Genomic DNA, 6,000 nt, shown 5'->3' with positions numbered 1-6,000 from the left:
TTGTGATGGTCTGTTTTATCTGATTGAACTTGTCATTAGCTATTTTCGTCCATGTGATGGGATCGGCCAGGGCGATGTCTTCTTGGTAAATTAAATCCACCAGTGGTTGCGTTATTTCGGCGAAGTCCAGAACCCATAGACGGCAAAAGTTCACTAGGCCTAGGAAGGCCATCATCTGTCTTTTGGTCTTTGGTTTGGGGGCATCAAGGATAGCTTGTTTCCGATCAGAGGTTAGTTTTCTTCCTTCTGCCGATATGATGTGACCTAAGAAAACTACTTCGGTCTGAGTCCACTGTAGTTTGGTCAGTGAGGCTTTGTTTCCTGTCTTTGCCAGGTGTTGACACAGTTTCACTGCTTCTTCTTGATTTTCTTCTTTGGTTGGACTGGCGATGAGAATGTCATCTACGTAAATCAAGATTTGAGTGGTTTCACTGTGTTCATGGAGGCTCAGACAGTTGTTGATTTCTTGAGAGAAAATGGTGGGGCTCTCTGCATAGCCTTGGGGTAGTCTCGTATAGGTGTACTTCTTTTGATTAAAGGTGAAACCAAACCAATGACGGGCAGACTCGTGCAATGGGATGGAAAAGAAGGCGTTGCTTAGATCAATTACTGTGAACCATTTCTGTTGTGGCTTCAGCGCATTGAGTAGAGTGTGGGGGTCGGGGACGCAGGGGGCTCTCTGTTTTACAGCCTGATTTACGGCTCTTAAGTCGTGGACCATTCGCCAGGTCGTGGTGTCTGCTTTCTTTACTGGAAAGATTGGAGTGTTACAAGTTACCTTGGGGGCTTCTATGAGCACTCCAGCTTTTACCATGTTCATGATTACTGGTGTGATTCCTTCTTTGGCATCAGGTTTGAGTGGGTATTGATTGATTCGTGGGCGATAGTTTGTTCTTGGTTCAATTGTTACTTCTGTGGCTGTGGTCATTAGGCCCACATCGGTTTTTGACGCTGACCACAGCTGAGGTGGTATTTGATCCATGGCGTCTTTTAGTGCCAGGATCGTGGTTTCCTCCGGATGTCATGTACTTAGGTGGGTGCTGGGGACAAATGTTGTCACCCAGTTTAGTTTTTTCCTCCAGACCATGTTTCCTGATGACATGATGCGTTTAAATCTTCCATCTTGACATGGAGTCCACGGAAGTCGTTGTTCAGACCATGATACATCTCTTATTTTTGATCCTATGTCCTTCCATCTCCAGCCTGTTGGTTTTGCCAGTGAAATGTGGAAGGGAATGCCAAAGCCTTCATATGTGGTTAATGCATATATGTAATCTGGAAAGATTACTGTGGCTGCCATCCATCCTGCCTGTTCGTCCCAAATTAGGTCCTTTATTTGGGCCCGCATGGTTGTCAATCGGGACCATTGATCAAAGAAGTCTCTGTCCTCTTTGTTCGGGGCGAAGCGGATGGTGGAGTGAAGTGGGTACGTGGTTTGGGGCACCCAATTTGAATTTGGTAGGATTTGTTCTGGCATCTGTTGCAGATTGTTTGTTACTGATGTTGGACCTTTTTGGATCGGATCCAGACTGTAGAATGGGCGTGGTTTGTCTTTTCCTTCTAGTACTAACATCTGCATTGGTGTTTCTTGTCCTCTTTTTGTCACGACCATGCTAGAGCCTTCGACCATTAATACAAGGCTCATGGCTTTTATCAAATCTCGTCCGATGAGGTTTTCAGGACAACGAGGCTCGTAAACGAAAGTTTGATCTGGGTATTCTGTTCCGTCTTCATCAATAATGGTCAGTGGTTCGGTAAAGTAATGGATGGCTGGTCTACCTCCCACTCCTATGACCATTATTGTGCTTTTTGACAATTTGACACCTGTTGGTAGATCAGTGATCACGGAGGATTGTGCTCCTGAATCCACAATGAATTTCAATGTTGTAGTAAATGGCCCTAAGCCTAGTTTTCTTACTGCTGGGTCAATAGAGGACATCTGGCTAAACAGGACTGTCAGGTCAAGCACCTCGACGATCGTTCTGGTGTCATCAGGGTTTTCATCACTTGACCTTTCCTGCTCGCGTCATTCGGTTGGATCCCAGTGGTCAGATCTTGGGGTCTCAATTTTTTGTTTGGAGCGGCAATCTCGGGCGAAGTGGCCGTACTTGCCACAATTGTAGCACACATCCTGTCTGGTGGCTGGTCGGCCTCTTCCTCTTCCGCGTCCACGTCCTCTACCCCGATTGGGTTGGTTTTGGTAGTAAATTGGTCCAGAAGGTGGAGGAGAGGCATGTTGAAAAAATGTGTGCATGGCATTGAAGACTGATGATTGCGCTTTTTGTCTTTTTAGGTCTTCAGCGTGTGAGGCCCAAGCTACGAGATCATTCACCGGGGCAGTTCTCCAGGTGTGGTAATGTTTCTTGATAAAATTGACTGTACCGTCCACTAGTCCATCCAGGAATGTTGCCCGCAGTAATGTTTGGTATGTGCTTTGTGCCTCAGTGCTTTCTTCGATGCCACCATGTAGTTTCAGTACGTCTTGGAGGCGGTCCACATATTTTTGTGCGCTTTCTTCAGGTTCTTGGCGGCATTGGCGGACTTTAGTTAAATCAGGTGGTTTCTTGAACACTGCGATGGCTCTTTCTAAAAGAGTATTTAGGGCGTTGTCTAGTTTTTGGCCTGGTTGGTAGACCTGGCCTCGTTGGTTGGCTGGAGCAAAGGCTCCTTGGAATCTTCCGACTCGATGTCCTGCGGTCAGACGTAGTACGCTTAGTAATTCATTGCCATTGAGGTGATAGGATCCATGTAGTTCTCTAATTGCAGCTGCCCATTTTTCAACGTTATCTTCAATGGGAGGAACTGATGCGCATGCGGCTACTTTTTCTTCTTCGGTCCATGGGCGATAGAGCAGCAAGGTCTGTGGATGAGCAGGTTGACCAGGATTTGGCATTCCATAAGCTGGGTTGGCTACAGCTACCATGGGATATGCTGCCACCTGCTGAATGTCTGGGTATAATTTTGTTGTTGCAGCCAGGACGTCTGCTGTTGGTTTGTTTGATCTTGTACGGCTTCCAATAGGAGGGGAGGCTCCGTCCCCAAAACTCGTGGAGGTGGAATTTGGGGAGGAGGTAGACGGGGTAGGCGGTTCCCGCTGTTGGTTGACATTTACTTCCTCTTCTGGATCATTTTGCTGTCGCACTTCAGCCGGTGCATTTCCGTTGTCTCTTCGTCTGGCGCCGGTTTCTTCCGTTGGTCTTATCTTCATCTGGTACATTTTTCTTTCTGTCTTTTCCTTTTTTCTTTCTTCACTTTCCAAAATGCTTTCTGCCCTCATTTTACACTGTTTTATCCACACTTCAACAGCACGTAGTTGTGCTTCCAATTTTTCTACATTCTTTCCCTTTTTAATCTTCTTTGCTCTTTTCTCCACTAAACTTTTCTTAACTTCCTCTTTATTCCTGACATCTCTCAAAGACGGGTTAAAATCATACTTGGTCACCCAGGATTCCAGATACTTGCACGCATTAGCGTCAAAGCTTGCAATAAACTTAACATCCTGGTGTTGTTCTATTTCTTTTCTCAATGACTGGCCCATTGTTTCTACTCCCTTCTAACCTTATCTCATAAACACACATAAAGTACACACACACACACACAAGCACACACACACAAAAACTCACACACAAACACACACACTTAGTATTTTCTGTGGTGCACCACTTTCTAATTTAAAACCATGATTTGTGTTTTAGGCGATTATTTTTAATCGCAGTCAGTTCTGTTCTGACCTGATAAATCTTAGTTATATTTTGAACACAGATATTTTGGTAAACAATGAGTGGGGAGGTGTAAATTGTTACGTATTTACGGCAACGTTTAATTTCCTCTACCCGGGCACCCGAAAACTACACTTTTTTTTAACAAGTTAAAAACTAGTCAATAAAAGTATTTTGGATCTCATCTAATAAAACCGTGATCCCTTTGATGCCCGGATCATATATACCATGGGTTTTTTTTCTCTTCTTCACGGGCCAACGCCCAAGCGCTTTTCTTTTACTCCCCACTTTTCTATTTTTCTCTTACTTCTTCAGTATATTTAGTGTTCCTTTTTCAAACTTCTGTGTAAATCGTGATAATTAAACAGCATAATACCTGTTAGTCCTCGGTGCCGGTCTGGTTCGCAGGACCCGGTGTCCGGGCGAACGGCCGTGGCCGGAGCGACGAGACCCGTCACGCAAGGGGAGACGCTGTCGACAGATTCTCGGTGTCCTCGGTTCGGCGGCGGTCGTCCGTCCAGATGCAGGTCCCGGGTTTCGGCACCAATTAAATGTTGGGTCTGATATTACAGATCCCCTTAGTTACTGACCGTGCACCAAGGAAAAAGGAGGCAGAAGCTGTTGCTTTGTTTTATTGCAACCGCGGCTGGGAGAGGAGAGGAGACGCAAGACCTTAACTCACGCTCGGCTCCTTCCGACTCTCTCTCCTCCCCCGGCCACCTTGTCGCTTTTATTACAGTTAAGTTTCGTTTCATACAAAACATGGTTAAGTTTCTGTTTTCATACGTCATAGAAAAATACAAAACATTAGAGAAAGTTGAGCAGCGCCTCTAAACGACAGTTGATAATATAAAAACATAAAAATATATACAGGATATTCTTTAAAATACACATAATGTTAAGACTACTGTTTTAAGCAACTTCACAATTTAAATATATAATATTCTCAAAATTACTCACAGGCCAAACATTTACCATATGAAATGGCTGACAAATAATCACACAAAACAAAAAAGTTAATTTGAAAATTTCGAGATAGATGACATAAGCAGCGCAATTTGGTCTATAGATGACGTAAGCAGCGCAACGTGGTTGTCTATGGGCTGCTCGCGTTGCAAACAGTTTACAGACTTTAATAAATTTATCGGAACTTTTTATCGGATAAAATGTATCCATCGAACCGATCAAAAATTACGTCATCTTTTCCCAAGTCGGCAGATATTTTATCGGTTTGATAAAAATCGAGCAACCCTAATAAATGTTATGCTGTACTGTTAATGATGTGTTAAATTGATCCATTTAATTTTGTTGTCTCATTTTATTACATAATTGTGTCAATAAATGTGTAAATAAAATGTTAATGTAATGTAATTGTTACTTCCGGTTTGGATGCAAAGACGTGTGGGGATTGGAGAATGGGAATTGGAACAGAATGGCTGCTTGTCAACTTTGTGATGTTTTTGAAATAGAAAATAAATGCTGGAGTTAAGTCGGTGTTACACACATTTTCGAAAGGGCTATAGCGTCCCTCCAGGCCACGGTGTAGCTGTGTGTGAGCTGAGTTCATTTCAACTAAGTCAACCAAATGATCTCAAAAAGCAGCAACAAAATGGCACAATCCAACAAAATTCAAGAACAGATCAGTACAGTAATTTCTGGACTACAAGAGGCTACTTTTTTCACTTGCATTCGACCCTGCGGCTAATACAAAGGTGCGGCTTATCCATCAGATCACAATGGGGCACTATAAAGGAAGCGCAACCCGGTGCGGTAACATTAAAACACCTGCGGCTTACAGTCGGGTGCGGCTTATATGTATAACAATATATGTATAATTTGTATATTCCCCAAATTTAGCTAGCGCGGCTTATAGTCAGATGCGCCTTATAGTCCAGAAATGACTGTAACTGACATCTATTAGTCTGGAAAAGGTTACAGAGTCATTTGCCAACTGTCAGAACGAATTTTGTTCTTCTTGTTGAAGAACAACAAGGAGCTGTTCTTCTAGAAGTTTGTTCTTCTTGTTGAAGAACAAAAATACAAACGGATAAAAGGAAGCCATAGAGATTAGGAAACGGGGCCCGGACACACCCAACAGAAATGAAGGAACCTTCCTACTATCCTCCACATTGGATCCAATTCTCCAGAGACCATAAGGCGACGGAGGGCGTAGTCGGCGTGCAAAGTCATATGACAGTACTGCCACACCGGCAATATCTACTATAAAATTAAACTACATCGTATAAGTTAGGTAGGGCTATAATACGTTAATAAGTTAATG

This window comes from Vanacampus margaritifer, chromosome 6 (genome assembly GCF_051991255.1).
Source record: "Vanacampus margaritifer isolate UIUO_Vmar chromosome 6, RoL_Vmar_1.0, whole genome shotgun sequence".
NCBI lineage: Eukaryota > Metazoa > Chordata > Actinopteri > Syngnathiformes > Syngnathidae > Vanacampus > Vanacampus margaritifer.
Note: the sequence above shows the minus strand (reverse complement) of the source record.